This window comes from Octopus bimaculoides, chromosome 5 (assembly GCF_046866305.1).
Source record: "Octopus bimaculoides isolate indiv1 chromosome 5, ASM4686630v1, whole genome shotgun sequence".
Taxonomy (NCBI): Eukaryota; Metazoa; Mollusca; class Cephalopoda; order Octopoda; family Octopodidae; genus Octopus; species Octopus bimaculoides.
This window is the reverse complement of record NC_142932.1, coordinates 89,323,528-89,344,065: the sequence shown is the minus strand read 5'-3', so window position 1 is coordinate 89,344,065 and position 20,538 is coordinate 89,323,528. Positions and strand designations below refer to the sequence as shown.

General features: G+C 34.1%; 1 protein-coding gene and 1 non-coding gene across 49 annotated transcripts in view; one reads left to right on the top strand and one right to left on the bottom strand.

The window, feature by feature from the left end:
* The window catches only part of LOC106869124 (sorbin and SH3 domain-containing protein 1), a 487,488-nt gene that overhangs the window by 345,021 nt on the left and 121,929 nt on the right, over positions 1–20,538 (bottom strand). For all 48 annotated transcript variants that reach the window (XM_089352588.1, XM_089352590.1, XM_089352584.1 and 45 more), the window contains exon 2: positions 14,036–14,178. The gene's annotated coding sequence lies outside the window, so the exon portion shown is untranslated. The remainder of the gene's footprint in view (positions 1–14,035; positions 14,179–20,538) is intronic.
* LOC128247927 (5S ribosomal RNA) lies at positions 17,713–17,831 on the top strand. The gene has a single exon (XR_008264270.2). It is a non-coding gene; the product is annotated as a 5S ribosomal RNA (ribosomal RNA).

Here is a 20,538-nt window from a genome sequence, read left to right as displayed (position 1 = left end):
TAAGATGTTTAGAGACACATAAGATTAGAGATATTAAGAGAACTAAAAATGTAGAGCACACTATTTTAAAATAAATTCACACCATTACATCTTGCACCATTACACCTATTGATCATTTCCTCTTCTTTCTCTCTCTCTCTCTCTCTCTCTCTCTCTCTCTCTCTCTCTCTCTCTCTCTCTCCCATTTTTTTTTTATTTTTCATACCAGGTGTGGGTAGCCATGCAAATCTCTCTGCAGGAACCTGCTCTGCACCACCACCCTAGTAATCCCCTTGTCTCCTACCACCTATCCCAGGGCTCATAGTTCTGTTGCAAACTACATAGTGTAGGTGGCATGAAAAAAAAGCACTCAGTCCATGCTGTAATGGTTGGCATTAGGAAGGGCATCCAGTCATAAAAACCATGTCAAAGCAGACATTGAATTTCAATGCAGTCCTTGAATGCATCGGTTCCTGTCAAACTGTCCAACCCATACCAACATGTAACATGGACGTATGATGATGATGATGATGGCAGAAATCACTGAAGTTGAATTAGCGAGTAACCAAAAGATTAATATAGATGTGATACTAACCACTTCCATAATCTGTTCCATAATTTTTTGCACTATTTATAAACATATTTATTTATCTCACACAAATTTCTGTCATGAATGGAGTCATTTGCTTTTAACTTTTCTATATAAGATGTATCCAATAATGAATAGCCATACTGACTTTTGGCAATTATTCCTGACTGTGACACAGCATAAAATTGACTGTACGATCAAAATACAACATGTAATGAATTTAAACCCATAACTCATATACTAGAAGCTTGATATCATATCAACTAAACCATTTTGCTTATATAAACATAATATACTGCTATTTAAACTCATAAAATTTATTTTATAAATCACTGCTCAAGTTTACATCAGTTTCTGTACACAATGTAAAAATATCAAAGGGCTTAATGTTTATCATATATAGGCGCAGGTGTAACTGTGTGAGAAGCTTGCTTCCCAACTACATGGTTATGGGTTCAGTCCCATTGCGTGGCACCTTGAGTAAGTATCTTCTACTATAACCTCAGGCCAACCAAAGCCTTGTGAGTGGATTTGGTCAATAGAAATTGAAAGAAGCCTGCCGTGTGTATGTGCCTCTGTGTGTGTGTGTGTGTGTGTGTGTGTATACACACATATATATTTATATGTTTGGGTCTATGTTTATCCCCCACCTCACCTGACAACTGATGTTGGTGTGTTTACATCCCCATAACTTAGTGGTTCAACAAAAGTGACCAACAGAATAAATACTAGGGGTGATTTCTTAAGGCAGTGCTCCAGCATGGCCACAGTTAAATGACTGAAGTAAGTAAAAAGAATAGACCTAAAAACTATCTCTAAATCTAGAAGATAATATAAAAGTATTATAATTACAAGAACAAATATAACAGTCACTGCTATAATTTTCACTGAATATGCAGTTTTGATTAGCATGGAAAAAAGTTCCAGAGGGATGGAGTTCAAGTAAGAAAGAATTTGGAAAATTATCAAAGAGTTCTGAGGATGAAATACAATTGAGTTGACAAGAAGAGAAGTAAATGGATTGGGCAAGATCAACAAAGAGGTGTATGCTGCTTCCTAGTTTAGAAAAGCAGTAGAAAAAATACATGGAAAAAAATAGTGCATTTATGAACTACTGGCTGCAATATATAACTGGTAAGTAAATTTTCACCAATTAGCCAGATAGACTTTCGATGGATGTGATCTAAAATGTTTGTGTACTTTAATGTGGATTAATCTAAGGTTTTGTAGTGGATCAAAAATTGATCAGAGCTGAAGTAATTTTGAACCTTGATATGAAAGCCTTGTGTTTGGGATGCAGTTTTGACATATATAACAATTTCATGAGAGATCATCAAAGATTGTTAGATATAGCAGCGATAACAGAATTGAGGGTTTTATGTGTTGCTTGTGTAAGCAGATAGTGTGATACAAAACTTTCTTTTGTATATACAGTGATTGTATCTTGGTACTGTTGGAGATTGTTATGCCCTTGTTTTGAAGAAGCAGTGCAAATCCAGTGTCTAAATCAGTGGTTCTCAACTGGGGTCCATATAAGATTTTGTTGTTAAAATTTATGTGCAATAAATTAATTTTATTTCTACAACACAGAAAATATTTTAATAATTTTTTTTTACATAATTCCTTAAGATATTTAAGTATAAAAATATAATAGGCTTTTTATAAGCATCACATGGCCATGAGGGTCCACCCAAGTAAAATAAGAATCAAAGGGGTCCAAAGATAAAAAATGGTTCAGACCCACTGATCTAAATCAACTACCTTGAGGCAAGCCTTCCTTAGCCAATCTGTACCCCCTTACATCAATTCACAGGTATCATATCACCCAATATGTAATCAATTTTCCATTACTTGCAAGAAATGAGTGTAATGAACCTCCTAAGGTTCAAGAGATTGTTAAGGCCCAGTGTTTAACCCCAGTTTTATGGCATTAAGCAAATAAGAGATAGATATCACTAGATGGGATATGAGTAACATTCCAACTGATAAGATATATAATCCTGATATATGGATGGTGAACTGAGGCAATGTAAGAACATGTAAAGAAGCATACATTGTAAGAGAAACAAGATATACAAAAATATACAAAATGATAGGATGTTCACTGAAATATTTTTCATAATAGATCCATTCAATTAGGGCTGATGATCTAGGGTCAATCAATAACCTAGATGGTAACATGACATAACATAGAATAGAGGGTTCTGACAGAAATAAAGCAGTGTAGAATAAAAGGTTCTGCCAGAAATTCAACAAACTAAGCTTTTAAAACAATTTGGTAAGAGAAAAAATGTGATTCTCTACAATTTAGGGCAGGGATTCTCAATCTATCAGCATCCATTTTGAAACTGAATTTTTTTTTCATTGCCCAGTGTAGTGAATAAACAACAATATACCAAAACATTAATGCTTACAAAAGAGTAGTGTTACTGTTCTGAACATCACTTCTTTTTGTATGTATATATGACTACATTATCCAAGTTTCCTTTCTTTTTGAAAATAGTATCATGTGATGAGGGAGATATTACTATTTCTAGCATGTTGAGCAACCATGTAGAGATTTCCTCATTAACTCAACAACCACTTTAGTCTCATATTCTGGTGTATAAATTATAGCATTAATAATCTAATTTGCCAACAGTGAATATAAATACACATTCACAATGAAACTTTAGAAATTCTCACTCTCCTCACCACACTAGCAAAACAAGTATTTGTATTCATCCTTTTTTTTCTCTTCTCCAGACTATCTACCTGCTTATTGTTTATTTACTAATATTGTACCATGTAGCTGTTAGAATGAGTTAAGAGAATACATTCATCTACTTAAATATAGTAGCTGTTTCTGGTCTTTGCTTTTTACACACTACAACAAAGTTACTATATCTGACCTATGTACCCATATTGTAATAACAAAAAATAGGGTTTACTATATATTATTACTCAACAAAAATATCTGAGGTAATGTTTATAAGATGCATCAAATTCTTCTTTCACACACTAACTTCCAGTATAAATTTCTATCTTCTTACTATCTGTCTCTATTCTGGGTTGGAACCATGAGGGATATCCAGCCATAAAATCATCACTGCTATATACATGTCTGGTATGTAAAATATTGCCACATAATTTCCAGTCACTATAGCAGCAATATGATGAGGACTGACTCATCTAACTCATACAAACATACAATAAAAAAGGTTGATGATGATGACAAACTGTGTAATTTAGAAAATTTACAAGAGAAAAACCTATTCTTAAATAATGTAGCGTTTTGCTTTTTCTTTACTTTTCCCTTTTTGACGTCTTATCCCTAAATATATACCAGGTAATTTTGCTAAGATCAGAGATAAAAGCAAGAACAAACTTTCTTGTAAAGCTTCTGTTCCAGTTAAACATTTAAGTATTTAGTTAGAGATTATAAGAGATTGCCAAAATAAATAAGAACAAGTAACACATGGGAGAGCATGGGACAACAAAATCCATTTAAGTGCTAGTGTAGCACTAAGCTGTTATTTCTTAACTAAGCCATTGAACAAACTGAGCAGGTGGAGCACCCACAATTTGCTCTTCCTAACTACATCTCCATATAGTAACTATCACAGATAGGCGCACTAAACTAATGAGAATTAAACTTATTTTCCAGAGATTTGTGCAGCACCATTAATGGAATACAAACTATAACTTTTTAGCTTCTATGTCTGTACCCAACTAACTAAACTATCTCTATCCCTTTAAAGACCATGTTTCTAGTAAGAGTAGACCAATGTGCTTTATTTAGTTTTCAAAATTATCAAGATTTCGGGGAAGTCTAGTAAACTAATAGTTCAGTTATTAACATATTTATTTCAATATAATCTAATATTATTGCTTGTAAGTTTACTACCATAATATAGAATCAACTTTGTCCAAAAGGAGGAGCACTAGTAAGTTGACAGAGAGGTTGAACATTAAAACATCTGTCTATGTATGTGAGTTAACTGCACTGTTATAACTATAATATGAATGGAGAATGAGAGCTAACTGAAAGAATGTCAAAAACTGGTGGTAAATATTACCAGTGATTGAAGAAAACCTAAGAAAACATGGATAAGAGAAGTGAGGTTAAAGCCAAGAATTTTCAGGGTAAGATCAAAATAGTGGCAATGAATTATACAATGGAACTAGCTAACCCTTCCACAACAGCTGGAGGGAAAATACGCTCTAATAAGACAATATAATAATAATCATTTGTGTGTCAGAAATTTAGAGGTAGTTAATAGATTAAATTGAGCCCAGTATTTGATTGGTGCTTTATTTTATCTAACCTAGAAGGATAAAAGGCAAAGTTAACCTTGGTGGGACTTGAACTCAAATGTAAAGAGCTGTAACTAAATACTGCAAGGCATTTTGTCCAATGGTCTAATGATTCTTCCAATCCCTCACCCTATTAATAATTATTAATAAGTAAGAGTAGGTCTGAGTTGGCTGGAAATAAGCCAGTAAGTTCAGAGGAACAAAGGCCACTATTATAGTAAAGATTAATGATCAGTAAGTGTAGACAATATGATGAGAATCAAAATGACTAGAGGATAGTGATGAATAGACTATCTTTGTATAAATCATTCAATTACCTCAGTGAAATATATTCAGAGAATTCTGAAATAAATTTATAGCATGTATCTATCACAACATATTCATATTTTTTTGTCTGCAGATAGGGGATTGTACAGATATTTATATGATTTTGCAAGATTGAAGTTTCACATCTTACCTACCTGTCAAAGTGATGTTTGGGAGCCAAACACAGACACACAAACACACACACACACACACACACACACACACACACACACACACACACACACACACACACATATACATACATATAGACGCCGGGCTTCTTTCAGTTTCCATCTACCAGATCCACTCACAAGGCTTTGGTCGGCCCGAGGCTATAGTAGAAGGCACTTGCCCAAGGTTCCACATAGTGGGACTGAACTTGGAACCATGTGGTTGGTAAGCAAGCTACTTACCACATCTGAAAAACTAAGTTGATTTAAATTTTGAATCTCATCAGTATGACTCATCTGACAACAAGTGTTTCAAATAGATTTGGCAATCTGCCATGCTTGAGAAGACCCATCAAGCCACATGAAATCATAGCCATGGCTAACATCAGTGTTGTGTAACTGGTACCCGTGCCAGTGGCATGTGAAAAGCACCTTTCGAATTTTGGATGTCATGGAGGCAGTGACAAGTGACCTTTGGCAATATACCATGCTTGAGAAAACCTGTCAAGCCAAGTGAGATCATAGTCTTGGAATGGTTGGTGTTAGAAATGGCATCCAGCTGTAGAAACCATAGCAAATCAAACTGGAATCTGGTGCAGCTCCCCAGCTTGCCAGTTTTCAGTGAAACCATCCAACCTATGCCAGCATGGAAAACAGACATTAAATGATGATGATGATGTTTGTTCAGTCCAGCCTATAAAAATATCAGTATATAACTTATCAATAAGAAACTTGAACAAATTATTCAGTTAATAAAGATTGTTTAAATCCTATACTCGCTTATATAGTCTCCACTTCCATGCAGTGTTTCTCAACCACTTTTTTGTCTGCGAACCCCTCTGATTCCTATTTTATTCAGATGACCTTTCTAGTCATTTGATGTGTAAAAAAAAATCTTGCTATATTTGTATAATTAAATATTATAAAGAATTATATTTAAAAAGATTGTTAAAATCATTTGTGTAATATCGATGTATAACTATATGGACCCCAACTGGGAACCACTCATCTGGACAGTGAAAAACAGACTTATAAGAAAGTCTTCTGTCATAGACTAACGTACTATCCAGTGGTAGGGAAGTGATTTGTTGTTTATCTACTTAATGCTACCAAAATAAACACCAGACTTCCATTATGTTCTTGTTATATATTAAATGACAAATTATCACAGCATAATGTTTGTAGAAATTAAGACAAGAAAGACCATAAATGGTTATCAGAAAATGACAAATTAATCATAGCTTACGAATTTCATTTGAAAATATCAACATGCACAAACAAGAGAACTCAAGAGGAACAACAAAGAAAAATAACAAAAAAAAATAGCCACAGAGCAAACATCAAATTGACACAGCACCACCTAACATTACATAAACACACTGAAGATCACAGAGGTAAGTCTTCTATGGAATAACACTGGAGGATAAGGTATATTGAATTACCTGTAGCAAAATAACTTACAGGTACAATTTTATTTATGTCTTCTATTTCTAATTCCAGTGTCTTGATTTCTATGATAACAAAATCTCTGTACATATATATGTGTGTGTGTGTGTGTGTGGTATGTGCCATTACCAATTGGGGTCATAAGAGAATTCATTTAAGATTATTTTTATGCATACGTGCCTCATGCTATATAAAATAGGTCAGTTTGATGAAGCCCATAACCTCTCCAAAGTGCACTGTGACAAGATTTGAACTCAGTATATGCAAACAAACATAACATTTGTCAGTGCTGCTGCTGCTGTTTACAGTAGTGAACTGTGCCACTTATGTTACCTATTTACAACTAGAATAGACTGAAAGCTAAAAGAGTTAAGTATCTTCAAGGACATGCTCACAAAACAATATAAATGGCAAGATATATAACAATACATAGTATAGTATAAATGGAAAGATGTAAAACCATCTTTCAGCTAGTTAACAACAGTTTCATGGGTAGAGAGGAAGAAGTTAGTTGAATGATGTGACACTAGAATATTACTAGTATATATTTTAATAATCCATGGAGGAATGAATGCAAAGTTTACCCTGAGAAGATTTGAGCATACAAATGCAAGACAACAAACTATGTAACATTAAATATCTGATCTATAACTCAACCATTTGTTCATAGAAGAGAGTTTTTACACAATAATATAGAAACTCTCTTGTCCAGCCTGCTAGAAATAGTAACCAAATCTCTTTCACTATACCCTGATAGCTTAAACAAGATGGATACATTGGATAAACTAGCCAAAATAGACTAATTGAAATAAAGATGAGATGGTCAAGTCATAGCTGGATTACATTTAATCATAGGCCCACTAATTCAGAGCACATAATAGGAGTAACACTGCACATAATAGGAATAATACTGATGATGATTTCTGATATAAAAGTATGAAACTTAAAGGTGATGATATTGAAAGTTGTGGTGTTCATGCCTTTCTTAGAGTCATTAGCCGAATAAGTGAAAAGAAACACATCCAACTGAGAATTGAAACTGGTTATAGACCAAGTTCACTAGTTACTTATCTGCACCATACTCATCAATGATGAATCCCCAGAGGGGATGAAAAGGAAAGTCAAATTCTAAATTGCATTCAACAAAGCAGCCAAGTGTATGTTCTATTATCTGTTATAATAATGGTTTGTTTTGTTTTTGTCAGCACTAAGCCACGACTTATAGGAATGAGATACAATCAATTGGGTCCAATTCAATATATGACAAATACATACTGCATAATCTATAGAGGTATAAATGGCAAAGTTAAACTTTGTGGAATTTGAACTTAGAACATAAAAGAACATTACTAAACACTAAGAACATTTTCTTCAGCACTCTCTATCACTCCACCATTCAACCTTGCTTACACATTTGAGCAAAACTTATAAATTCATAGAGGTAGGTATAGTCAATTAAACTAACAGAGACCTGACAACTGCATATTTTATTAACTCTAAAAGGCTTCTGGGTAGTCACTTGACCTGCCAGAAATAGCAACCAAATCTCCAAATTACACATTACAACTTAAAAACGAAAGGACACCCTGCTAATGTAGTCTTACACACATTAATGCCTGAGAGAAGGGCACAATGATTCAGCTGTTCTAGAGGAAAGAAAGAGCAAATTCAACTGGTGTAATTTGACTTCAGAACATAGGGATATGAACTATTATGTAGGTTATAGCATTCAGTTCAGTACACTACTGTCACTGCTATTCCACCACTTTAATATTGATTTCTAAGTTTAAAACAAGGCCAAAACTTTGTAACAAAATGGTATAGACAATTAATTTGAAATCAATATATTACCGGTATTCATATTAACTAACTCAAAAAATGAAAAATTAAGTCAACTCTAGTGGGATTTTGACCTCACTTTTTATACAAACATATGATATTAAATACAAAGTCTGGCACACTATTGCATCTGCCACATTATAATGATAATGGTTATGATGCTTTCATATAATAATAAATAATTTTATAGGCAGAAAGCCATAAATTATAGTCATAGGGGAGCAGGATATTTGATTAAATCACTTCCCATAATTGACCAGTACTTTATTTTATTAACTTCAGGAAGATGCAATGTGAAGTTTATGAGACAGATTTGAAGTCAGAATGCAAAGAACCAGGCAAAACACTCTCCCAAACGTCCATTCTCTTTATTATTATTATTATTATTATTATTATTATTATTATTATTTTCAATGGAACTTAACTTATCAGCAAAAAAAAAGTTGACTTTGTCTTTCATCCTTTCAGGGTCGATAAATTAAGTACCAGTGAAACACTGGGTTTGATGTAATCGACTAGTCTCTTCCCACCAAATTTCAGACCTTGTGCCTTTAGTAGAAAGATTCTTCTTATTATTATTATTATTAAAACAGAGTTAAATACAAAAATAATATCAGTTCTAGCCATCCCAGTAATAAGTCAATTTCAATATTCTCAATTAAATACTAATCAAACTAGCTACACTAGACAGGAAAACAAGGAAGGTAATGACTAAATATAGAATACACTACCATATTATTATTATTATTGTGGCACAAGCAAATCCACCACCCTCATAACAATGAGGAGAAAGATGATTTTTAGCACTGGCAAAAGGCCAGAAATTTTGAAAGAGCGAGCACACTCGTTTTAATTAAGACCATTACATAACTTATTATTTCATTAATCCAGAAGGTATAAAAATTTAACTCAATCTTACCACATTTTGAATTCAAAAATGCAAAGGAAAATAACAGTAGGTTGCAACTGAGATAGAGTTAGCTGCTATTTCTAGCAGACCATGCAATAACAGTGGGGGGGAGGTTGTATAGTTCATCATGCAGATGTATCTAAAAACAAGAAGTATGGAAGAAATCATAAAGCAAAACAAACACAACCAGAAGGCGGGCATCAACCTCAGAAGTGATGAATATAGCTCTTCTGGGAGGAATTTTATCAACTAAAAAAAGAAAAAAGTAATCAAAAAGTAGACAGCAGGTAGCAGCACCAACCATCTTCTGGACTATTAACCAACTTTCTATTTATTGTTTGTGTTTCTACCTACTACAATATTTTTATAACTATTCTACTAAACAACTTCAATTGTTACATAATGTATGTTTTTCCTTTCAGCTACTACAAAAGTCTGGTGAAAATCACTGTATCTAAACTCCTGGATATTAGCTTGAAACCAGGGAACAGAAATAACCACAGATATAAAATGTGTGTGTGAGAGAGAGAGAGAGAGAGAGAGAAAGAGAGAGAGAGACAGACAGAGAGAAAAAGAGAGAGTATCTACATGATAATAAAAATTAAAACACTGGTTTTACACTATTATTACTCTTGAGTTTTACCTTATCAATTTTACACAATTCATAGCAAAATGCAATGAGGCAAAAATCTGAAGTATCAACAAAATATAATTCCAGTTTTTAATTGTTGTTATTATGAACATGAATGCTCAGCTGTTCAATCAACTCAACTACAAAGACTCACTGAATTTGGTTTAAATGGTTGAGTACTCCAAAGACACTACACATGTCTGTGGAATACTTAGCCACTTACTATGGGTGTTATCTATGCCAATGCCTGGCAACTGACTTGGTAAACACCAACAAAATTATTAACCATCGTGCCAACAACTACCTTGAACACCTTTTTGAGTTCCATGTATCCAATACATGTGAGCATGCCTTACAAAGTCAGAAAACAGCACAGCTCCCATGACTTTCAGAAACATTTTTTCACACTCAAAAGTTGCTGAAGCATGGAACAAACTACCTGCATCAGTTGTTAGTTGCCGAGACATTGCATCCTTTAAAACCTCCATGCTTCCTGAAGTTCGCCAACACTACACCTGATATCACCCCTCCATATGCATGCACACATGTATATCATGACTCTTACACTGTTCATTTTCCTGACTTTTGTACATAATTCTATGTACTATACATGCACCTTTGATTAGTTGTAGTGCACATGAGCACTATACACAATAATTTCATTATTATTGTACAGGAAGGAGACCAGAATCTGAAAACTAAGATTCTGTTAAATTTTTAAAATTTCAGTTATGAAAGAGTTTCAAGGGAATCAAGTATTTTCAAGATGACAATGTTTTTCTTAGGATGTGCTATACTCATGAGAACAATTTTTTGTGGTTTCCTGGTATTTGGTTATAGTGTTTAAGAGCACTACTTGGTATCATTCAAAAGCTCTGATGGTCACAGGTTGTTCTTAGATGTCACATTTTTGAGACCTTTTATTTCAAGGTCCTTATATTCATTTGACTTCTCAAATGCCTTTACAGAAGTGTTGCAGTCAACTCAGATTGACATATCTACAAGCAGACACATATTATCAATGTGATCTTTTTCCCATAATGCCTCATCTATTGGCCTGTACAGCACAATCAGTTTAGATATTGAGGTCCAAAGAATGGTAATATTTTTATTTTCTACTACTTTGGTAGGTTTATGTTCCCACCAGTTTTTTTCATATGGGAGTCCAGACTTATAGCATGAAACTCTGCCAGATCAGATTGGTACCTGGTGCAGCCATCTGGCTCACCAGTCCCCAGTCAAACCGTCCAACCCATGCCAGCATGGAAAGCGGACGTTAAACGATGATGATGATGAATGTAGTGCAAATACTGGCCAAGTCCTACCATGGTAATTAATATATTCATTTGAGACAAGCTGAAAGCATACAGAAATGAGATAGTTGTTTTCCTGGCTGCATCACAAAAGCAACAAACAGCATCAACACCATTTTTAAGAATGCTTGCTTGGTAGTTTCTGGTGGGTAGATAGTAATCCTGAGCTGCTATTATGAGACCCTCTGTTTCCGATTTAAGTCCAGATGCAGCCAACCATTGATAAGTCATATTTTTATCTACATCAGGATTCCTGGCCCTTGTAGAGTATTTGCCAAGCAATGCTTTCCTTTTTCATGTATTTTGCAACACTGAAATTCCATTTTATTTCACTTTTGTGGTTTTATCTGTTTTACTATTACAGTGGGTTCATCTGTTTCATCTAGTTGTGCATCAGTCTCATTCATTTTTAATTCCTCTACATACTTCTTTGTGTCAAACATTGAGTATATCATTTTTGGAACTTTCATATTTACCAACAAGTTTAACCATCTAGTCATTGATGTTCTTTAGATAGTCATCTACCCCCACAGTTGCTATCTTTGAAGATAGTTGCAGCTGCATCAGTCCACATCCTTCATCCTTTCGTGAGATATATAGTCAATTTACATCTACTTTAGGGTATGCATATGATGCAGTGTGAAGTGCTTGTGTATTTTTGTATCATTTTACTGATCTTTGTTGAACCATTTTATGATGTTAAAGCTGTAGTCACAACAGGTATAGCTAAGTTATAGGTTGCATCAATCTTTTTTTTTTTTTGCATTAAATTTGCTTTTTAGGATAGCTCTAACTCTACAATAACATTATTATTATTTCATTTGCCACAGGGACCCTAAGTGAAGGGGACTTTACAAACACAGGTTACACAAGGTGTGTGGGTTTACATAGAAATAATATGAGGTAAGGAAAAAAATCAAATGAGATTAGGAAAAAGTATACATAGAATACAAGGAGGAAAAGAAGCATGTAACTAATTAAAAACTTATATTTAGCATTCTAAAGTAGTAGTAGTAGCAGTAGTATATAGCTTTGAGAAAATAATTATAAAACTTTACTCCTACTCCCTTTAGAATCTCATGAGGTTTACAGAGTAATACAACAGAAACTACTTAGGTGGGTGAATTGAGTACTTGTCCATAAACATACTCTTGAAAACAAAATAGTGAAAATAAACACTATGAATAACCCCAATGCTGACATACAAGCTTCAGCATCATTAACTAAGAAACAAGGGAGGTGGATGGTTGTAGTAAAAGAACTGAAACTGGATCTCATGACTAGGGAACTCATTATCACAAAGGAAAGTGCTCCATCTGCTATTTATAAATATGAATTTAGTCAATAATAGACTAACAAAAAAGAAAAAAGTAGAAATGAATTATAAATTGCATCTAATGGTATTGGTATATAACATAAATAAAGTAAAAGAATCTAGTAGAAATGGCTTATAGCAAAAGAGAAAATGATAATATATAAAGAAAAAAGAAGGTATACTATTTAGAAGTTGCAAGATTTTTTTCACTATTTTGCTTTTGTGTATCATGTCTTGAGTACATAGACAAAACAAAAACCAGCACACAGGAGCATGTGCATATAGATGGGTACCCACATACACACATATATAGTTTAAAAAAAACATGTGCATATCTTATTTGAATTTATTTCTCACATATATTCACAAATTTATGCATGTACATGCAGCAACAGTTCTTTGATACAGTAATGTAGAGATAAAATGATTTCCAAATTAGGTACAACCCTGAGGAAGGGATGTAGTTGGCTGATTAAATCAACTTCACTGGTAATTACTTCATTGCCCTAAGAATGATGAAAGACAAAGTTGACTTTGGTAGAATTTGAACTCACAACATAATGATGTGCATTTAAAAACTGCCAAGTGTTTTGTTTGGTGCTTTATTAATTCAGCCAATTCACCAAATATTAAGAATGAAAAGACATCCCACTTTAAAATACTGAGATGCCTTTTATATTCCTAACTACAATGTGATATGACATAAGACAAAAGGCACAGATATAATGACAACCATGGTGATGAATTTTTTTTTTTTTAAGGATCAAGATAAATTTTAAGGAAAAGCTACTATACAGGTCCTTTGTATGATAAGGTCATCATCATTACCATCATCATTTTATGACCACTTTTTTATGCTGGAAAGAGTTGGATAGATTGTCAAAGACCAAGTAGTTCTTATTCAAAGTTACTCTCTTCTTAGATGGATCAGAGACTACATCTGACTTATACATTACCCCATATAAGTGTGCTAAACAAAGTCATCTGTTTGAACTTTTGTGATTACTAGTGATTATAGGTGTTATTCTGAGACTATATATCAGGCCTAAGTGCTTGCAACAAAACATATTGTACTAAAGACAACAATTGGTTAGATGGTAATGGTTAACTGGTCAACAGATTTCTTCAGAAAACAAGTCTGTGTTTGTACATGGTCATAATACCTAAATAAAAATAAGTCATTTACAATAAGAGACCAAGTTGTATAACTGCTGTCTGTAAATAACAGAAAATATAATTACCTGAGTTCAGTAATTTTTTCTCAAATGTAGCATCCTCTTCAGTTTCTAGACATCATTATGTAATAGACCTAGCTGGTACTCCTAAATTTTTATAGTACAATTCAAAATTCCCTTCCTTTGTAAATCTTCCTGCTCTGGCTTTGCTGTAGTAAAAAAAAAAAAATTAAAAAATTTTATTATCCATGTTAAACTATAAAAACAATATATTTTCATATCGCATTGGAGAATCAATTGGTAATATAATTGAAAAGAAAAATATTAACAAGCTAGTAGAAATTCAAGTCAGATTTCTCAATGTTCTGAGTTCAAATGTGGCTTGGAATGGCAGTTCTTCCCCTTAATTATCAATATATAATATAATACACTACATGTCTTTCTATATATACTTTTTTGATTTGAGTAACATTTTAGCATTTGAAGCCGTTGAATTTATTCCACTTTATGACATTTACTTTCTAAATCATTCAACATGAGCTGGAGTCATCCTGTTTATTTTTTGTATTTGTCTCATAATGCTTAATGAAATAGTTTGAGGTTTTCTAAATTAACCAACAGTGTTTCTACCTTCTTACTGCAACAGCATCTCTATTTAGTTGTTCTGCTTTGTATATGAAAGTTCATTCGTTCTGCTTTTTTAATGCTTAACTAATGACTTAATATTTATAAATTTTGATAATTTGACATATATTGCAACAACCAGAATGGTTCTTTTGAGATAAGTTGCTGTCATAGAACAATGACATCTAAGTTTGATTTGATCCCCCACCACCACCACCACTAAGACCAATAAAAATCGTTCTCTCTAAATTTTCAAACGTCTCTACTTAATTACTGGAGTAGTTCTGTCTATTTTTTTTATTCAGAAATTCATTCTGCTATCTTCATTGTGTCATAATGTTTTATGACACAGGCATAGTGTTTCTTGGACTACATTTCCAACATATACTTTTTTTTAAGACAGAAGGATGCCATTTGAAAGAGATTTTGCTGTTATTTCTAGCAGGTTAAGAAACCAGATAAAATCTTTCCTGATAGCTCTTCTGATCTTTCAAATAGATGATTATAAAGCACAGGAGAAAGCTAGATACAATGCCAAGGTTTGAGTCACTTAGCAACAATTTGATGAGATTCTTTCTCAGTGGAAATCATACCAGGTTAAACAATTATTAGTAAACAAGAATGATGAGATGTTTACAATATGAAGTTTTTTCTGCTAAATGTCTGACCTGGGATAAAGGTTAGATATTTGGCTCAGATAATATGAAGATCAGCTACTGATTATGACCACCAAAGAGAATGGAGAGTCAGTAGATAGTAGATTCTATTAGAATAGAGCTCATACTTTCAATTTACCAAGTGTCAGATTCTGGTGAAACAATTTAAAGGAAGGACAAAATAGAGCGATTTATCAAACATTTCCCTTTACTTTCTGACTTTCATCCAACTTGAATTCAGTACAGAGAACATATTCTTGAAACTCTGCCAAATAGTATATTTTCTCAATAAATCTTTGATTTCTCAAACATTTTCCGCATTAATAGAAAACTTAATGAATTAGCATTTAGAACTGAATACTATATTTAAAATTTTTCTCTCTTTACCTAATATTTCCTATAATTTCTAACTTCAGTTTGTCTTCTCATGCTGTGATTAGCATCATTCTACATATATGGAATTATCAAATGTAAGATACTTTGACTCAGAAAGTTTCACTGTGAGACCATTTAGACTAATTAAATACACACACTTGCATACACATGTGCACCTCATTACATTTGGCTGCCTGGAATTAATTAAGGTGTGGTTGAAGTGCCATAAAAATGATGACTTACTCCTTAAAAACTTGTGCTTTATGAGGAAATACCTACCACAAGGCTTTGAGACATTACAAATTTAAAATTACAAAGAATTTGCAAAATAACAAGTTGTGAAAAATAAAATATATTTTTTATAAAAATCTGGTCTATTAAATAGTGTTATGAAGAATATTTGGTTGTAGCCTCAAACAAATTAAGCAATCCTAGCCTAGCTGTGTGGTAAGAAGCTTGCTTCCCAACCATATAGTTCTGGGTTCAGTACCACTGCATGGCATCATGGGCAAGTATCTTCTACTATAGCCTCAGGCCAACCAAAGCCTTGTGAATGGATTTGGTAGACGGAAACTGAAAGAAGCCCATCGTATGTGTATGTGTGTGTGTGTGTGTATATATATATATATATATATATATATATATATATATACTTATGTCTTTTTGTCTGTGTTTGTCCCTCCCTACCTCACCATCACTTGATATCCAATGCTGGTGTGTTTACGTCCCGATAACTTAGCAATTTGGCAAAAGATACCACTTGAATAAGTACTAGGTTTACAAAGAATAAGTCCTGGAGTCGATTTCTTTGACTAAAAAACCCTTTAAGGCACTGCTCCAGCACTAAATTTAATTCTTTAACTGCAAAATTAAATTTCATGGTTATTCCAGTAAGGATGTTTATCTACCAAAAGAATACTATTGGACTTTTCTGCTGGTTACATTCCCTCATTAAACTTGATAATCTCAACAAAAAAATAGTTTCAAACATGACATTCCTCAACAAAAGATAGGTTTCAGTTAAGAATAATGAAATTTTGAGTAGATATATCTGATTTCTACAATAAAAAGGTTAAAACCATAGAGATGTTAGACTTGCTAGGATTTAGTAAATTTTACCATTTAAATATACTTAATACAAGCACATTTTGTTATATGTAATATAACTTGAGTCATGACTGTATTAGAAGGGTTTCTTTTTTATATCTGTAATTAAATCGTCTTGGGTCTGGTCCCATTGTGTGACACTTTGGGCTAGTGTCTTTTACTATAACCTTGCGAGTTAAAGTTGATAGAAACTGTGAATATTCTTAGCAAGCACATTCCTACATTAGGATAGTAGGGTTAAATCCACCTCTCAGTTTAATACCAAAACCTGTTCTTAGATTTCTTTAGTGGAAGCCACTCTATTATAGGCTTTCAGGCTATTTCTCCACTCTGTGGATAAATTTGTTTTCCTTCCTTCCACTAATTTCAGAAGCCTTGGAAAGAGTTATAGGTTCTGCTTCTCCTTTTAATAGCTATAAAAAATATATATAAATATATAAATGTATATAAAAATATATCTAATTTACTGGGAGAGAGATGTAGTTGATTAAATGGCCAGGTAGTGGGTGGAAGGTGAGAGAGAGAAGGAAACTGACTGCTTAGTCATGTGGCAGGAGTGCAGCGTCCACATAGATAACAAGTTAGGGACAACGTTGTAAGAAAGAAAAGTGGTACATTTCTTCTGACCCATTATTAATGTCAGGGCCTCAACTGCAGGGGAAATAGAGGAGGATGAATGGCCTTGAATTGAGAAGCTATGGAGCTGGCTTGTCCAGAAAGCAAGGACATTGTAGTAATGGTACAAGTCAGAGAAAACAAATTGCAAATCTGTGAACTAGTAGTTGAAGAATGTTGTGAGTATAGTTTTGCTCATAAGTTGGATGGTCTTCTTTTAAATGTGGTCCAAGATGGAGCGGGGGGGATGCACATAACCTAATGGTTAGGGTGTTGTACCCACGGTGTGATATTCCTGAACCAGAAAGTTCTTTGTGTTCTTGAGCAAAACACTTCATCTCATATTGCTCTGTGATTACTTCAACAGCTTACGGCCATATCATGTTGAAAGCACCGGTTCTCGTCCGATCACCGTAGTTAAGCAACGTTGAGCCTAGTTAGTACTTAGATGGGTGACCGCTTGGGAAACCTAGGTGCTGTAAGCATCACACACTTAGGTGTAGGAGTGGCTGTTTGGTAAGTAGCTTGCTTATGAACCACATGGTTCCAGGTTCAGTCCCACTGCGTGGCACCTTGGACAAGTGTCTTCTACTATAGCCTCGGGCTAACCAAAGCCTTGTGAGTGGATTTGGTAGACGGAAACTGAAAGAAGCATGTCGTATATATGCATATATATATATATATATATATATATATATGTGTGTGTATATGTTTGTGTCTGTGTCCCCCAACATCGCTTGACAACTGATGCTGGTGTGTTTACACCCCCATAACTTAGCAGTTCGGCAAAAGAGACCAACAAAATAAGTACTAGGCTTACAAAGAATAAGTCCTGGGGTCGATTTGCTCGACTAAAGGCAGTGCTCCAGCATGGCCACAGTCAAATGACTGAAACAAGTAAAAGAGTAAAAGAGCTGACATGTGACACACTGTGCACCTGTTCAGGGAACATTTATTTGATAGAATGAGTGAGCTAATGTACAGTACATACATTTGGTCACTATAAACAAATCACTTCTGCAGGATGTTCAGCAAGAAGTTACAGAATAATTTTTCATGGACTATGAGAGACTATCATTATATGAGATACATTCATTCCTGAAGTTCTGAGGCTTTTTTTTAGGAGAGGCAGTTATAACTGTCCTAGATTACTGTAATTTTAGTATATATCATTGCTATACTAAGCTGACTTATCAACTTATCTTATTCCAGATTGAAGGAGACAGCTGTAACAGATGACTAGTTTGCAGAATGCAATCATAGCATGAAGACAATTTGGAAGCTTACTGTGCAATAAAGTTTAGTGCTAAACTAGGCAAAAATGTTACAGAAACTTATGAAATTCTCCAGCCTGCTTATGGATTAATCTGCAAATGCAGTGCATCTGCTTTTAGCTGGTACAGGAAGCCAGGCAAAACAAAGTCTCATGATAATTCCCTTTTTTGACAAGGGCATCATCTACATCCATCGTATTCCTTCTGGCCAGATGGTCAACAAAGAGTACTTTGCAGAGGTTTTGAGGGAGTTCAGGAAGAGATTTCTTTGCAAAAGCCAGAGTACCAGCACTAGGGCAATACCATCCTGGTCCACAATTCCATCCTGGTAACCAACTACTTGACAGAGGTAGATATCAAAACTGTCCTTCAGTCCAGACTTTGCCCCCTGGTTGATCAGCAAGTTATAGGAGAAGATGAATAAGGCTGTGACAAGAGTCCTGGACATCTTCACTTTGGAGGACTTCCATGGGTGCCTTCACAGAGTGGTTGGAGCACTATAGCAAGTGTATTGATGTAAAAGGAACCTCCTTTGAAGGAGATTAAAGTTTTGTACTTCTTTGAAATTAATAAATGTCTCTCCTGAAAATGTCTCAAAACTTCTGGAATGGACCTTTACACACACACACACACACACACACACACACACACACACACACACACACACAGTCCCATATACCTAAACAATATTCTGATGTCAGTGTTACATGAGCACTGTAGTAGAAGCAGTACACCAATGCTGATCTTATTTGTTGAACTTTGTAGGCTAAAATTAGACTAAGGTTTATTGGGAGTAAAGATATGCTATACGCTAAATATGATTTAGTACTCAAGTACTTTATGGTCAGAGTTCAATATACAGTGATGTAAACATTTTCCAAACCCAAGTAGCAGTTTCCTTAAGCACAATTATTTATAGAATATGTAAGGACTATATATATTTGACTTCTCTCTCTCTCTCAATGAAAAGAAAATGAGTAAAGTGAAAGCATATGCACAAGTCTACTACTTAACTTCTAACAGAATTGAGGAAAGGGTTATAGTTGTTTAAATCAACCCTCAATAAAGAGTTGTAACTGAATCCCAGAAAGTATTTTGTCAGTGCTTACCAATATGTTATTTACCACTTTCCTACAGCTTAACACGGTTAATTTGTGTGATTTGTCATATCATCATTATTCTAAACTAGTTTAATATTTCATTATTAAACTGTAGCTAACAATTTAATCTCCATTTAGTTCCTAGTATTAATGTACACTAAATTAGTAGTATGTAGGAGTGTGGTTATATTGGAGTCGTATTTCTTTCGTTCTTAAATTCAGCATACGGTTCATTCTTTTACTCTTCTACTTGTTTCAGTCATTTGATTGCGACCATGCTGGAGCACCACCTTTAATCGAGCAAATCAACCCCAGGACTTATTATTTGTAAGCCTAGTACTTATTCTATCGGTCTCTTTTGCTGAACCGCTAGGTTACGGGGACGTAAACACACCACCATCAGTAGTCAAGCAATGGTGGGGGGGGACAAACACAGACACACAAACATATACACACATACATATATACGACAGGCTTCTTTCAGTTTCCATCTTTCAAATCCACTCACAAGGCTTTGGTCGGTCCGAGGTTATGGTAGAAGACACTTGCCCAAGTTGCCATGCAGTGGGAATGAACCCAGAACCGTATGGTTGATAAGCAAGCTACTTACCACACAGCCACTCCTGTGCCTATAACAATTTATTTTTTTGTAAATTAAACTTAAACTTTTTGACAGAAAAAAATTACCCATTCAATGTTTCAGCTCAATTTTTCTATAAATCAGTATGTTGAGGAAAATTAAAATTGGCTACTGTCGTAAGCCAACCTTTTAATATGTATGTATAACAAGTATACAGTATAAATATATATTTTATATA